The 17,402-nt window shown below is 45.9% G+C and overlaps 1 non-coding gene across 1 annotated transcript; it reads right to left on the bottom strand.

The window, feature by feature from the left end:
• Nucleotides 1–12,645: 12,645 nt before the first annotated feature.
• Nucleotides 12,646–12,717, bottom strand: TRNAC-GCA (transfer RNA cysteine (anticodon GCA)). The gene has a single exon. It is a non-coding gene; the product is annotated as a tRNA-Cys (tRNA).
• Nucleotides 12,718–17,402: the final 4,685 nt, after the last annotated feature.

Raw genomic sequence — 17,402 nt, 5'->3', positions numbered from 1 at the left:
TGTGGCACAGAAAAAATAGAAGCATCATCACACAACTCTTCTTTACCACAAGGAATATGTTGATTATTAGGGAAAATTTTAACACATCAAGAGAAGTCTCACCATGAGCATTACCTTTACTCTCACTAGCAAAAGGAATACTTGATGAATTATGAAATGATGGGTCTGAACTTTCTAATGCTGCTATGAGCACCTCATTTTCTTTAACATCATCCTCTATCTTTTGTATATGATCCTGCAAAAGGTTAGTCACAACAAGAGGAATAACAATAGTATGATCTACTAGATGATGCACCACATAAGATGAATTTTTAGATCTTTCTAAGTTTGTGGTTTATCAAATGGAGTTAAGGACTCCCACCAATATAAAGTAGAATGGGTCAAAACACTAGTTGTCTTTTTTTTCTTTTTCGGTTCACACATAAATTATTTTGCAAAAAGATAATCTATCTTAGTTTCTCACTCAATATATGTTTTAGCATCTATACCATCATAAGATGGAAAAGCAAGAATATGATCACCTGTAGACAAAGTTGTAGGTTGTGGTAGAGGAGTCTATATTATGTACAGTTGTTCAACAAGTCCTGAAACTCTCTTTAACCTTTCAATGTTCATGTTGAGTGCATCACACATAGCTCTCATCATGTCATGGAGCTCTAGATGGGATGTTCCTATCATTGTTAGTACAAAACAGAAACAAAGGTAACAAGCAAAAGGTGTGAACCCTACAACTACTCTCAAGGGTGGTGGTGGAACACAAGTTGTGAAGCGTCTTACCCCGCTCTTACAAGGTTCTTACAAGCACTATAGGTGGCAAATAGTAGCCAGTGTGATAGCCCAAAAAGCGTGGGTGTGAATGCTAAGGAGTACCTGTTCTGCTCGAGAGAAAGGTGGAGCTTTGTGAAGGCTCACTAAAAATATATCGGTGGCACACAAGTCAGTAACAGATAGCAATGCTAAATAAGTATTTCAAGTACTCGTCCTAGTTGTTGACCTAGAGAATGTATTAGAACAGTAGTACCAAGGCACAAAGAAGGTGACAAGGATCTAGATACAGCAAGAGAACAAGTTGGAATGAAAAACAAACACAGAGGTGCACATATCAATGGTGTTTGTGCTTATGTGCACTTTTTTCTTTTTTCTCATTTTTATTCTTCTTTTTCTTTGTTTTGTGTGGCTTTTTTGCACTTGCCTTTTTATATTCTCTTTTTTTCAAAAGAGTTTCACAAAAACAATATATATGACAAGAGTATAAAAAACATTTGTGTCTTTTAGTCACAAATTTTATGCTCTAACTTCAACAGATTGTTTGACAAATTTAAAGACCTCAAACTCAAAAACTTATAACATGAAAGTTGTAGGTCTCCTTTCTATCTCTCTTTTAGATATATCGATCGCCTATTTTGGATAAAGTAATCAGAGATATTGACCTCGAAATACATACTAGTCCAAAATTTTAGGATCACAAACACATTTACTTCCAATACCAATAACTCTTTGATACCGATGTTTTCTGGAAATATCTTAATTAAAAGAAGTTATAGAGAATATTCTATGCTTTCCATAAAGTACAAGAACACTAAATTCTGAGTTCGTATGTGAGATTTTTTTCTCAAAATACCGAACTGGATAGAAACTAATCTAATAAAGACGATATGATGAGATTAAAAATAATGGGTGAATGGGTTCGATTTATGGATAGGGTTGGTTTTGTGGATGGGATCGATTTATCGAGATAAAGTTTGTTGGATTGTAGTGGATGGTAATGACCAAACTGACCCAAAACAAATCTAAACCAACAACCTAATTATGATTTTTGGCGAGGCAAATGAAGGATAAATGAGTTCGGTTTATGGATAGGGTCAGTTCTATGGATGAGATCGGTTTATCGAGGTTGAGTTTGTTGGATGGCAGCGGATGGTAATGACCAAACTGACCCAAAACAAATCTAAACCAGCAACCAAATCAACCTAGGACACGAACTCAGAACTATGGACTCCAAAACTGAATTGTGCAAAAGCTATGGCGATGATTTTAGATCGGGATAAACTTATTATGATTTTTTGGGCTTTTTGGACTATGGGACATAACAAAATGAATCTAAAGGTAAGATTATATCTTACCGCAACCTGAATCTTGATACCACTTGATAGAAGACAAGGCTCGATCTTCCGTGAGGCACGATAACTTGATTAGGTGGAGATCTCGACATTGATGATTTAAGGCTCCGAGCAAACGGATCCTTGCAATCACTACACCACTGCTCCGTTGGTTATCACCCGTGACACACGAGTAACCTCACCATGAAGGCTTATCCCTACAAGCGCAATCAAGAACACAAGAAAGAACAAGAAGAACACAATCAAATATGTATTGATCACGAGGTGGGGTCTCACAAAACAATGAACGGCGACACTGTTCGATGACAGATATGATCTAAGCAAAACCCAAACCATAATATGGTGGCAGCTACTGATAAATTAGAGGTTGGGGCATGTGTGACCACTGGTCGCACCCCCTAATGGACTCTGACATGATACACAACCCAATACCCCAACAGACGGTGTCGTAGCACCAACACGGAATTTGAAGGCTAAATTGTTTCGATGATTCCCGTTGACTTCAGATGAATTTGAATGTTGTTCCAATTGGGTTGGAAATCTTATCTCCATGGCTTTCTATCCACATAAATCCCATCCTAGTTGGAGTTCGGATGCATCCTGGGCATCCATTTTAGTACAGATCGGTTCTGGACTATGAGGTGGAGACAGAGCTGAGTCGGACTTGGCTTTCTCTTGTTGTGAACGTCCTAGGTTCTCCTCCTTGACATCTTGACCTTTCCCAAGTCCTTGATGGTCCTCTCCAAGGTTCCTAATCATCAAAACATCAATGTCACAAAGCGTAAGCTCTAAAATACAATTGACTAGGTAAGAATGAACCTGGAGATTTTGCTATCTTGCACGTGCTCGTATTATCGGTCCATGCATTTTTTGTATGGGAGTGATGTCCTCATTATTATCTTTCTATGCATCCTGGTGCCTTGCAGTTACTACCATGTTGATGCAGAACGAGAAGACTTGGTTGGTACACTCCACCATGTTGATGCCTGGGAACTGCTGGCTTTCAACCTTCATGGTGAACTGCCCCAGGATCAGCCGGCCCAGCTGAATGGTCAACTGGATCTCTCGGCGAAGTTCTTTGCAAACATTGGTGGTGTGTGTGAACGAGTTGTGCCACTTGCAATATGATCTTCCATGTAGTTCCTGCATCGTAGGAAATTTGTGGCCTTTAGGCAACTTCAACTGCTTTTCTTTAAGTAATATGTCAAATATCTGTTCAGCCTTGTTCACATCATAATCAAACCATTTTGTAGGCCCTTGTTGCTTCACTCACTTGCAAGACACGGGGTTTGCCTCCTGATCCCGTTCAGCTATAGCAATGTCCTGTTCATCTACACTATCCTCCTCTTCTTCTGCACCAACCATGCCCACATGCGCTTGAACTTGTCGTGAAATTTCTCTTGATACAACTCTAGGTGGTATTGCTCATAAGTTGTTAGCTTATGTACCAGGTGAGCCAAGGAACTCAATTCAAGCTGAAAAGCCAAATCCCTAATTGGCTTCATAAGGCCGAGAGTTGCCAACTCGATGGCCTCATTTTCCGTGATGCATGATGAGTAGCACCGATTCTTAACCACCCTAAACTGTTGGATGAACTATATTACAGTCTCCCCGTGCTTCTACCTAATTTGTGCCAAATTGGCAATCCTAGCTTCAACAGCTTTAGAATGATACTAGGTGTGGAACTGATCTTCTAGCTGCTTCCATGTCCGGATTGAGTCCACGCATAGCTAGGTGTACCACGCGAATGCCGTCCCTGTGAGGGACTGCGAAAAGAACATCACTCGCAACATGTCCGACATTGAGACCGTCCCAAGCTATATCAAGTATCGACTATTATGCTCAATAGAGCTAGCTCCTTTCGATTCATTGAACTTGGTCAACTCAGGGAGCCGATACTAGGGTGACAAAGGGATCAGGTCATACTCACTGGGTGTAACATCTCGTCCAATCCCTGGACCGGCGGTACTTACTACTAGCAGCTCTCTAGAATCATATATTGTCCCCACAGATCAACACGAGTCTTTTGTGTGCACTTTGTCCTCACTCATGCGCACCCAAGAAAAATTCCCGGTCGGTCACCCATCCCAAATTTCTCCAAGCCAAGCACGCTTAACTTGGAGGTTCTTTCGAGATAGGCTTCCGAAAAAAAGATGCACCTTGTTGGTATGGATACTCTATTAATTCTATTAATCCTTGGGCCAGGAAATTACCATCTTAGGGCCAGGATATCACAATCCACCCCCCTTAGAAGACCGACGTCCTCGTCGGTCAACCCCAATCCAGGAACCTCCCCTCTTAGCCACGTCTGCGTGTCTAGTGTCGTCATATACCATGCCATGTGACCACTCCGGGCCCACATGCGCCATGCGCCATATACCCGAACCCCCTAGCCCACACACGCCCGTGAAACCTCGAGAGTCAGCTCTGATACCACTTGTAACACCCCGTCCAATCCCTGGACAGGCGGTACTTACTCGTGGCAGCTCTCTATGATCATATATTGTCCCCGCAGATCAACACGAGTCTTTTGTGCGCACTTTGTCCTCACTCATGCGCACCCGAGAAAACTTCCCAGTCGGTCACCCATCCCAAATTTCTCCAAGCCAAGCACGCTTAACTTGGAGGTTCTTTCGAGATAGGCTTTCGAAAAAGAAGATGCACCTTGTTGGTATGGATACTCTATTAATTCTATTAAGCCTTGGGCCAGGAAATCACCATCCCAGGGGCCAGGATATCACACTGGGATATGGCTTGGTGTAGCTAACTTTCCTCCACCTCTGGATCATGCCAAACTGATCCCTTAAATTAATGTTGATCTGATATGTAGTAGCAACTCCTAGGGCCGAGCTCTCATGACTCGGCCTGGTGGCATATAGGTCCAGCCACGCTCGCTTCTCGGCGTTTGCTCCAGAAACTCCTGCTGCGACAGACCGCATTGGGTGCGTTGTGCTGGCACGGTCTGACACATACATGCATGAATATACATGTGGGATGTAGTTAGGCGCCTTTGTTGAAGAATTGGCAATCTTCAAGAATTCCACCTGTCTTGTACATAACATATACAGGTGAAGCGCCCGACTGTGCTTTTGGGGTCGCGACTGAATATGGTAGAGGTAGCCTGGTTTGGAAAGAGATATCCCCTTTGTGACTCCCTAGCGATGAGCTCATTGGAGAGTACTGATGTTTCAAGATTTCTTGGATGACGCAAACGACCACGTGTTCGAATGTGTTCATCAGGCTTTCAGAGTGGCGATGGAGCAAATGAGCCACCATATAGTTGACTTCTTGATGCAAAGCCCTAGTGCACTCTTCCAAGGGCACCATCCACCTCATCAAAAGAGCCCTCGGGCGAGAACCCCTTCCACATGATGTTATAGTTGTGGGTCCTCTCGAAAGAACCGATGAGGTCGGTATCAAAAAGACCTTTGATTGATCATACTTTGCTCGGTGTTCTGGAGGCAGCTCTTCATACGTGATGGGCCGGTCTTGCACTAGTCCAGACATGTTCGTCTGAGTGTTTGCTATCTAGGCAGCCAATGTCGCATATGTTAACATAGATGGTCCCACTAGGCGTGCTAGAATGTGTTGCCACCCAAAACCCACTGGCGAGATATGGCAGGCGACACGAGGAGCTGGGAGGCTCCCAAGACTATTGGTGGGCCCCAATCCCATGGTCAATGACCTAGATCCTGGCGTACGACTAGGCTTCAAGGTTCGTCTAGTGTGTCATCTGACTTATACCCAATCAAGAAGGTATTGACGTGCTCCGAATAGGTTCCCTACATACACAAACATGCGCAAACGACAGTTCAAACCGTGTTCAACTCCCTGAGTCGTATCGGTTGTAAGGAACCAATCACTCTTCCTGGGCTCGTATCGAATCCATGCCTTGGTGGCATAGGGGGGAGATGGCCCTTGAAACCCCGCTCCGTCCACGTCAAGCGGGTCTGACCCACTACATTTAAAGTTTCACCACACAGCTAGAACATCCTACACGTGGTTAGGCCTAGCGATCGTGGTGGGAGCTTGAACACCGGTTAGATTAGAGGCCTAAGAACCAGCATGAGTCGAATCCCAGAACAATCCCTACCCAAACCGATGCTAGCCACCTGACATATCACCGGAACATCCAACCCTCATGCAAGGCCTAGCCATATGGATATTGGACAGGTCTTCGATAAACCAAAGACTAATCGTGATGGATCGGATCCACGCAGCGAAGACAGAACAAGACGTTGCCCTCGTGCTCAGGAACTCGAGCGAAAGCAGCAAAGCGTTCTAAATCGGCAGATAACTTGTGTACGCAACGATCCTATCGATGCACTCTCTTAAATACTATGATAACTAGTGCATCTCACCATAAAAACTCTTCAGTATGAGAAAGCACAAAGATTTAACGAATAAGAACAACACCACCCTGATCGCAAGACACGATCAGGGTGGTGTGGCACTTACCTGTAGAGAACCCTAGGAATAGGGCCTGCGATGCACCAAAGCTTGCGGTCGCAAAACATGTGAGGATTTACAATTACCCTAATGAGTGTTTACATATACATAATTATAGTCCAGGGGACTCTCCAACCCTAGTGTAACAGACAAACACTATCTTCCTATTCTTAAGCTAACATATTATAACTAATTTTGTGGTTGCTTATCCATAGATATTTTCGCATGGGGAAACGCCCTTCTGCTCCTTTGGGCCGCTCTTCGTGGCCCAAGCTGTGTTGCGGCCGGCCTTGAGCCCAACTGAAATCTAGTGATAACACCAACATTTATAGGTAATTGATATGTCCTAAACCCACCCAAGGATTTCTGATAGAGTATAGTATTATGGCCACCCCGATGTGCTCTAAAGAAATTTCGACAGCATAATCTCTCTCCACTGCATGATCAGTTTGGTGCATCAAAGAACAATAATGTTATGTAACCAAAATTTCATCTGAGCACATCATGATGGTTATAAACCACACTCTATCGGCCATCCCAAGGCTATCTAAAAAGGGCAATTCCGGACCGCCACTCATCACATGATTCACTCATTGTTTGCCCTCCACTATAAAGTATCTCTAAGGGCTTGTTTGACTAATGGTTAATTAAAAAGGATTAGTGGTGAATAAATCATTTGCTAGTCAAAATTAAATAGAAACAGATTCAATAACTCTCAATCCTCTCTGATCACCATGCAACTGAACGAGGCCTAATAGAGCCTCACATGTGTTCACGTCACTGGAGACAAACATTATTGTCATGTCAATCCTTTATCAGTATGGAAAGCCAAGCCCTTTCCTCTTTCAGTTGAATTCACATGTTACTTTGGCTAGTTCTATGTAAACTTTTGCATTTTGGTCATAACAAACAAAAAGGATCGAGACTCTTACTAATGTACACGTTCTACATGTTTTCAGGTAGATTATATATGACTCGACAGTAATGATTAGGTATACCATGCTTGAAATATATACTACAAATAACCATCAGACTTGGATTAGTCCAAGAAGCTAAGAACTAAAAAGTGTTTCAAGGCTTGTATTTCTCTTAGGTTCTGTCAGGGCCTAACGAGGCCCACAGACGGGCTGTGGCAGCAGCCCTCCAAGGGGGATTAGATAAGAATAGTTAGAGGTAAGATTAGAATATTAGTTGAGATTATCTAGGAAGGTTATCGGTTAGTAGTTTCTTGAGAGATTTTAGGAGAGTTTTACGGAGATAAGGATCCCTAGCTAGATAGGGGTGGCCAGTTGGCCTACTTATTTAATCAATGATTGAGAAATAAAGTAGGCAAGAATTAGAAGGGAGAAAAGCGTGTACAGCCGACCCGCCAGCGTTGACGCACGATCGCTCGCGCATAGCCTGACGATCAATTCTGCGCTCCCCGCCAGGCCACTTCCACGTCGGAGGCCTCGTCGATCCGGGTCCACCACCGCCTCCCACCTCTACGCCCGCAGGTTGCGTCACCCACCGCGTCGCTAGGACGCCACCTCCCACCAAGCTATGGGCGCCACTATGGGTTGCCTAGACCCGACCGAACCTGATGTCGGGCAGTAGTGGCTCGTCTGGGCACGTAGCCTCATGGTACGCGCCGGAAGACCCATCACTGCCTAGGCCATGGCGCCGCCTCATTGACGGCATTACCGGCTACTTCTACTACTGGAACCCCGACACCAATGTCACGCAGTACGAGTGGACCGTAGTCGTGCCTCTACATGCGTCAAGCGAAGGAGAAATTCTTATCACAATACACGGCGGATCGCCACCAGAAAGTTGTCAAACATGGAGAGACCGACGTCGCATCTCTTCTATCTTCGCTTCAAGTCCCCAACGTAAGTAAACCCGACGACATCCAATTTATTAAACAGTATGTAGATCATCAGCAGAATCAAATGAAACAACAGATTGGAGGGTTAGAAGAGTCAATTAGAAAATTAACGCATACGTTGGAGAAGTCTGTTGCTCCTAGTTTTCCATCATATGAGACTAGTAACAGGATATCTATGTCTAATACATCGGCAACAAATGGGGATTTGCAGCCCCAACCATTATATGGTATGCCAATGAACTCATATCCAGGGCAAGTACCATCGCCGCCAACCCTGCTTGGCAGATCGGCGCCCCTGAATACGATCGGACCGTCCGAGCTTCTGCCCGGACCATCCGGCCCATACGCGGACCGTCCGGCTTGCTCTGCCGGACAGTCCGGGGCCGCCCTAGGACCGCTGCCGTCCCTGTTTGGCAGATCGGCGACCCTGGACGCAGTCGGACCGTCTGAGCTGCTACCCGGACCGTCCGACCCTTACGCGGATTGTCCGGCTTTCTATGTCGGACAGTCCGAGGCCATACCAGGACTACCGCGTGGCGCCCCAATAATGGCGAACACGACCGGCCAGTTCGGATGTACCACCGTACAAAGCGGATACACATATGCGGAACCTGCTGTTGCACACCATGCACCAAATTATTACACACCACAACAGCAGTGTATTTCGCCCTCTACATATTCAAACCATAATGCACCATACAATCACAGACCGATCAACACTATCGATCGGTCACGGCAAGAAGGTCGGTATACTAATACCCGACCAAATGAGCCCCACAGCCCAGGATCCGGTGGTCTACCACCGGGTGCAATGGAAAAAATTAGGGAAGAGATGACTGAACTATTTCGAGATAAGTTCGGAGTTAATGTAGCCAGAGTAGGGCAATCATACCAAAAGCCATATAATCACCGGTTTGACACTGTCCCATATCCACAAGGGGCAAGGATACCGGAATTTTCTAAATTTTCTGGTGAGAATGGGAGAAGCACATACGAACACATAGGCCAGTTCCTAGCACACCTAGGAGAATTGGCTGATGGAGAAGCATTTCGTGTTCGGTTATTTTCTTTATCCCTTACTGGTACCGCTTTTGCATGGTACGCCGCCCTGCCTCCTAATTCAATTAATTCCTGGAATGAGTTAGAAAATAAATTTCATGAACATTTCTTTGCCGGGGAATATGAATTAGGATTAGCTGACTTAGCTTCAGTCCGACAAGGACACGAAGAATCGGTTAATGATTATATCCGGAGGTTCTGGGACACTAGAAACCGATGCTTTCGGATCCATGTTGCAGACAAAGAGCTAGCAGGGCTAGCTTTTAATGGGTTGCTATCCTACTTAAGAGACAAATTAGATGGAACCCAGTTCTTTTCGATAGCCCAGCTACATCAGCGGGCTTTAGCCTGTGAAAGCCGATTTAAAGAGACATCAAAATCGGTCGCCCGTACTATACATCTAATAGAGCGTGATAGTTCAGATGATGAATCCGCAGATGTATATATCGCTGAGTTTATTTGGCCAACAAAGGCCAAATCTTCAGCATGTTCTTCCTTACAGTCGGTTCAAAAGAATCGGCAAGAAGAGATTAAATTTACTTTTAATGTTGCCAAATGCGATAAGATATTTGATGAGCTACTTAAAAATGGCAACATTAAATTAACTCATAATATCCCTCATATAGATGAATTAAAGAGGCGTGCTTATTGTAAGTGGCATAATTCTTTTTCTCATGCCACCAATGACTGTAATGTTTTTCGTCGACAGGTACAATTGGCCATAAATGAGGGCCGGTTGGCTTTTCAGGAGATGCAAGTGGACACACAACCATTTCCTGTTAATACAATAGATATCGCATGCAAAAAGATCTTAGTTCGGCCCGAAATAGCTGATAAAGGCAAAAGCAAAGACATCCTCATTGGCGATCCTCGCATGTCGAATATATCACAAAAGGAGATTGCTCGAAAGGCTCCGGACGATAAGGCTAAAAAGTCCGGAGGCACCGGGGGGCAAGCACAATTAATGAGCCAAGCACAACAGCCTGGCCTGAGCATCACGGACGAGCTGGCACATACGTGCGGACGGTCTGGTGCTCAGACAGACGGTCCGGCTAACTCTGCCGGACAGTCCGCCTATGGCCAAAGACGTCAGCTTCCACACAAAGCTTTAAAAGGAAAGGAGACGCAAGGGCAGAACACATATGGTCGGCTGATCAAAGACGACCCTACTTTTGATCAGTTGCTCTCCAAGGATACTAGCAAGAAGACCGTTCTACGTGATCGGTCAACGAAGAAACCCCGGTCACTTGCTAAGACGAAACGAGTAAACAAAACGACCCGAAAGGCGACACAACAAGCATCGCCTATTCATCCTATGAGGCTAGGGTACTTTCCACCCGTTTACTCATCATCGTTATATTATCCTGTTCAAACATGGAATGGTATAATGATGAATCCATGGTACATGTATAGTCCCTTTGTCTATCCAGACTGGGGGGCACCTCCATTCTATTCCTTTTGATCCATTGACCAAATGGTCATGGCCGAGAAGGATACAATCTGATACGACCTTTATACATTGGTGCTTTATTGAATGATCTCCATGTTGAAAAGCCGATGACTTACATCAGGTTTAGTTCATAAGCTTTTGGTTCATCAACCTTCACCAAAAGGCAGGGGGGCATATGTTTAATGCTAAAAAGAGCAGTGTGGACGGTCCGGCCCCGAGGCCGGACGGTCCGCGGTCCGGATAGTCCGCGGTGGTGGCGCGGACGGTCCGCGCGTGCGCAGAGTCAGTTAGGGTTCCTAGTTTCTCGCGGGATTTGTTACCTAAAACCGCGGGATTAACTCGGAAATCAGTTTGAAGCGGATCCAGACCTCCCCCTTTATATAGATGAAGGGCTACGGCCGATTGGACCCCCACCAATCGATCAAATCAAGTCTATTCCTCGTTTTTATCTTATGCAATTAGGAGTAGTTCTAGTCTAGTTCTAGTTTAGCCTCTTAATCCCCAAATTCTTCGATTCTCTTTGACTCTACGTCGATTAGAGCAGTCAGGTCGGTCTGCTCGAGCCTAGACATCACCTAGGATCTCTCCTCCCCGACGGGGTCCCTCCCGGGAGCGAGATCCAGGCGCCGTCGGCGACCTTCGCCGCCCCCTGCGCACGCGCGGACCGTCCGGCCGTCAGGCAGGGAACCCAAGCCTCTGTTCTAGGTCGTGGATCGTCCGGCCTCTGGCCGCGGACCGTCCGCGCCTGTGCAGAGAGCACCGCCGCGGTTCGTATTGAGTGATTGGCGCCCAAAAAGGCACCAACATACTTTTGGTGTTTAATGCTAAAAAGAGCAGTGCGGACGGTCCGGCCCCGAGGCCGAACGGTCCGCGGTGGTGGCGCGGACGGTCCGCGCGTGCGCAGAGTCAGTTAGGGTTCCTAGTTTCTCGCCGGATTTGTTACCTAAAACCGCGGGATTAACTCGAAAATCAGTTTGAAGCGGATCCAGACCTCCCCCTTTATATAGATGAAGGGCTACGGCCGATTGGACCCCCACCAATCGATCAAATCAAGTCTATTCCTCGTTTTTATCTTATGCAATTAGGAGTAGACTAGTCTAGTTCTAGTTTAGTCTCTTAATCCCCAAATTCTTCGCTTCTCTTCGACTCTACGTCGATTAGAGCAGTCTAGGTCGGTTTGCTCGAGCCTAGACATCACCTAGGATCTCACCTCCCCGACTGGGTCCCTCCCGGGAGCGAGATCCAGGCACCGCCGGCGACCTTCGCCGCCCCCTGCGCATGCGCGGACCATCCGGCCGTCAGGCAGGGAACCCAAGCCTATGTTCCAGGTCGCGGACCGTCCGGCCGCGGACCGTCCGCACCTGTGCAGAGAGCACCGTCGCGGTTCGTATTGAGTGATTGGCGCCCCAAAAAGGCACCAACAACAAGTTACTTAGAATTCGAAAAATGAATGTAACCCATGCCAGTTCAATCAGTTCATGTATTAGTTTATTGCAAACTCCGACTGCAAAATAATAATGTAAATCGGTATGAATGATTGTAATGATTTCTTTAGAATTTGAATTAAGAAATTGCATTTATGTTGCGATCAGTTACTTTACGGGCATTTATTCGCTGATTCTGTTTCTTTACGGGCATTGCCATTCCAAATTTCCACACCAGGTGAATGCTTAAAACGCAAAAAAAAATGCAAAAAAATTAGGGCCCATCCAGGTTCGAACTGGAGACCTATCGATCTGCAGTCGATTGCTCTACCACTGAGCTATGAACCCATTCGGTGCATTTTCTATATTCGTGTCTTAAATAAATTAAGACGTTGTTTTTTAAAAATTTACTTCACACGACACGTGAGTGAAGCCCGCACTTTTTTAAATTCTTACCTATTATTGTGATTGTATACGAGTAAAAATTGTCCATGAGTTTTTCACGTTGATACATGTCATGGCCCTACGTCTATAGGTAATTGATAGGTCTTAAACCTAACAAAGGATGTCTGACAGAGTGTAGTTTTATGGGCACTCCGATGTACTCTAACGAAATTTCGGCAACATAACCTCAGTCTAATAGAGCCTCACATGGTTCATGTCACTCGAGGCAAACAATACTTTTATGGCAATCCTTTATCGTTGTGGCAAGCCAAACCATTTCCTCTTCGAGTTGAATTCACATGTTACTTTGGCTAGTTCTATGTAAACTTTTGCATTTTGGTCATAAGAAACAAAAAGGGTCCCAACTCCTACCGTCCTACGAATGTACACATTCTACCATGTTTGAACTACTACAAATAACCATGAGACTTGGATCAGTCCAAGAAGCTAAGAACTGAATGAAGTGTTCAAGGCTTGTATTTCTCTTGGGTACAGAGCTTGGAAACTATTTGACATTTGCATTTGAACTGATGCTTGAGCAATGCAGGCACAATTGCCTGCTTATTTTACATTTTAACTAAGCCTCATAGTAGCCAAATAATTGTATCTCACAACAAGAAAATGTCTGATGGCCCTAGAATTTCCGACGGCCTTGTAGGATACCGTTGACAGTAACTTTATGTTCGACTGCCTCCATTGGTCGTCGAAATTTACTATTATGACCGATGGCCATGCTGACAGCCGTTGTTCATAAGACTAATCTCCGACAGATGTCAGTATAGCTGTTTCAATTTTCTAGCCACGCTTTTCACGCACTCTGTCTCTCTCGGTTTCTCGCCGCTGCCGTCACCGCGCCTCGCCGCCATTGCCGAGGGACTTCTTGACGCGCCCACCGTCGGCGCCTGGCGCCGGCCTTGTATCCTAATGTCAACAAATGAAATCTAGGTGTCACCTCTTTTGGTCCAACACCCCTCTGGACGTAACCCACACCAGTTCAATCAGTTCATGTATTAGTTTGTTGTGAACTCCGACTACCAAATAATAATGTAAATCGGTATGAATGATTGTAATGATTTCGTCATGATTTGAATTAAGAAATTGCATTCATGTTGGGATCAGTTACTACATTTCACCAATCAATGTTGGCATTTATTGGCTGCTTCTGTTTTTTTACGTGCATTAGGAAGGGGAGTGAAAAAGATGTGATTATACCATTGCCATTCCAAATTTCCATACCAGGTAAACGCTGAAAACGCAAAAAAAAAAAAATCAAAACAAGGGCCCATACAGGTTTGTACTGGAGACCTATGGATCTGCATTCGATTGCTCTACCACTGAGCTATGGATCCATTCAACGTTCTGAATTGTATTAACTGATATGTTGTTTTTTTACAAATTTTAGCACACTACACCTAACTTTGAAGAAAAGAGAAGAACAGTAAAATATTAGTTATTTCTCTCTATTCTTCTCTTCTCCGCTCACTGTCGCGTTGTCCATCTTGCTAGGCGACCAGCTGTGAGTTCGACGCACAGGTGTGTCGTGCGGTCCAATGGTATGTTTACCATAGCGGCCTACTCGGCTAGAACGACAGAGGCATAGGGGTCACATTCCATCAGCGTAGGATTGTAGGAGTGGATGAGCAGCGATGTCGAGAGTGAGACTCGTCTTGTTTGCCTTTGGAGGTGGAGGATCACTTTCCAGGTGGGCATATGGGAGATGGGTAGACGGTGTTCCCATCCTCCCACAAGAAGGGCAGATAAGAGGCGCGCGCGTAATGGGGAGGGGAGGAACGTGTGAAATGGGGATTGTGGCATGACGGAGAGGCGGGCAATGAGGCTGGCGTCGAGTGACTACTAGTGGTGGTGCCACTTGGATGCCATGGTGCCTAGCTGCACGTCGTAGCAACGCTGGATGCCTAGTGCCCATTGGCCTGGTCCGGTCGCTTATCTGCAACATGCAGAATCATGGTATCATTGAGGCTACGAGTTGCCTGTGCCCAGCACCCACGCCATGTTATGCTAGCGTGGCCTTGTGATCACGCCATGGGTGTGGAAAGAGGGAAAGGAAGAGACATGGTAAAATTTAGCAAGAAACAACAAACAAATATTTTATTAGACGTGATGTCCACCATCAAATTTAGCAAAAACAAAGTATTCTCCAGCAAATCTTATTATTTTTAGTATCCATCAACAAAGATAGGTTATTTTTAGTGTGCAGTAGCTAAATTCTCTGATAGTTTTCATACATGATTTGACTGCATTACGCCTACATAGTAAGATTGGGGATTTCTTGTGTGACAGTTCGTTAGTTCCGTTTACTCTGGGTGGAGACTGGAGAACACCATTTGTCCAAAATACTTATATGCTACTACTATTAGTACCAAAATCCACCACTACGTGCACGAGGCACCAGGACACCTCAAAACAATGAAATAAGTCCAATCGAGTAGTGCATTCTGAGGTAGAGGATTGGCCTGGACATGCAGGCAAGTGGTTATGTAATAAAGAGACAAAGACAACAGGTTGGGATACCGCTATGGCCTTGTATGTAATACTACTGCTTACTTATTTTTTCCTCGTCCTATCTAAATTTGTCTCAAGTCAGATTATGGTACATTTAGTCTAAACTAGAATATAGTCAGTGCTAATACTATGATCTCAGAGAGGAGAAGGGCTGAGGGCAGCTTGGTCACTAGGAGGGAGAGGGGTGATGGTGGATGATCTAAATAATATTGTCCACTAGATTTGAGTAAGGGTGTCAGTGTTTTGAACCTCACTTTGACAAGTAAATTTGTTATGCGCGTTCTGAGGTTCGGACGATGTGCACAGTGTGCGCAAAATTTATACTAGATCTTGCATAACATTCCTCCTATTCATTGGTAGCTTGCACTAGCAGCATCATTGATGATCAAAGCTCGTAGTAGGGGTTACAAACGAGCGAAAGAGGGAGGAGAGACTCCCAAGTACCTTATCATGGTGGAGGTAGTTATAGAGTGGAGTCCTAGCTAAGTCTTGGCTTGGCGGCAGGGCTTCAGCCTCTAGGTCCTCGTCGCTTGATGGCTTAGCCTGACCATGTTGGTTCGGAAGGAGGCACATGGGACGCTACGGTTGTGTAACACCCTGAATTTGGAGATATAAAATTTCTTCCTTATCATCATCCAAATTCAGGTGTTACTCTTCTCTCTCACTCTAGTTTCTATCTCTCTCTAGATTATCTCTCTCTTTTTTCTTTTGAGTAGATATAGCTTAATTAGGGAGGGATTAATTATTTATTTTTGCCAAAACATTATGAGTCATGAAATGTTGCATCATGCTGAGCTTAAATATTCTTTGAATTGTTGCACATGTTTGAATTAGTTTGAATTTGAAACTTGGTTTGAGTTTGAATTAGAAACCCTAGAGAAAAAGAAATGGAAAAACAATTAGAAATTCCAGGGAAATAGAAAAAGCCAAAGCAGCCCAACCGGCCTAGCTTGGCCCAGCCAGGCCGCGCGCCGCCTGACAGGTGGGTTCCACCTGTCAACGGCGGTTTCCTTCCCCGTGCGCTCTCTCTGTCCCTCTCTCTGCCCAGTGGGACCGGGTTTTCGACACCGGTTGCCCTCGCTCGCGCACCCTTTCCTGTCTCTGCCTCGCGGGCCTGCTTCGTCAGCACACCCAGCCGTTCCCTACACTCGCCCGCTCCCTCTCGCTGCACCGTGGGACCGCCTGTCAGCTCCGCCTTCCCCGCGCCCCGCCGTGGACCAGCACGCACGCACTCGCGCACGCACGCCGAGATCCCCGGCCACGTCGCCCGCCCACGCACCCCAGCTCCTTTTTGAGCACCGCCCGCACCCGCACTCGCTCCCCCGTCCCATTTCGCACAACCTCTCTCTCTCTCTCTCTCTCTCTCTCTCTCTCTCGCTCTGCCCGCGCCGCTCGACCTCGTCGGAGACCCGCTCCCGCCGTGCCGGTCACCTAGCTCGCCGGAAGCCATGCCAAGCCACCCGAGCTCCGCCCCAAGGTGAGATGTCCGTTCCCGTGCTTGATTTCCCTTATTCACGCCTCACCGTGGCCAATTCGGTCTTGCCGGTGTGCTGCCGCGTTTGCTCGCCGCGCCCCGCACGGTGTCCGGCCAACCTAGCCTCGTCCCGTGTCCCGGTGTAGATCCATAGTACTTCCCCACCTCCGCCGGTTCTAACCGAGCCCTATCGCAGTCGATTGCCCGTCCCCATGGTCGGAATTTGTAATGCCCTGAATTTGGGGGTAGAATTTTTTCTTCTTTAATACTCACCAAATTCAGGTGTTACTCTCTTTTCTCTTCCTGTTTCGCTCCTTCTCCCAAGTTTCAAAGCAGTATAGCGACTGATGTCTGTATTGCGTGTAAACAAAAACCTAAGTTGTCATGGGTATTGCATCATGCCGAAGCATATTTTTTTGTCTGATGTCATGTTTAATATCGTGTTCGTCTCATCTCGTTTCGGATTTTGATTGGCGATTGGATTCCCATCAGTGGTTGTGTGTGCCGTGGGATTTGGACCCGCGACGCGACCTAGCTAGCTCAGCCCGGCCCTGCCCGACCTAGCTCGGCCTGGCCCTGGCCTCGCGCCCCT

The sequence above is a fragment of the Zea mays genome, chromosome 4 (assembly GCF_902167145.1).
Source record: "Zea mays cultivar B73 chromosome 4, Zm-B73-REFERENCE-NAM-5.0, whole genome shotgun sequence".
NCBI classification, from domain to species: Eukaryota; Viridiplantae; Streptophyta; class Magnoliopsida; order Poales; family Poaceae; genus Zea; species Zea mays.
Note: the sequence above shows the minus strand (reverse complement) of the source record. Positions and strands in the feature narration are given on the sequence as shown.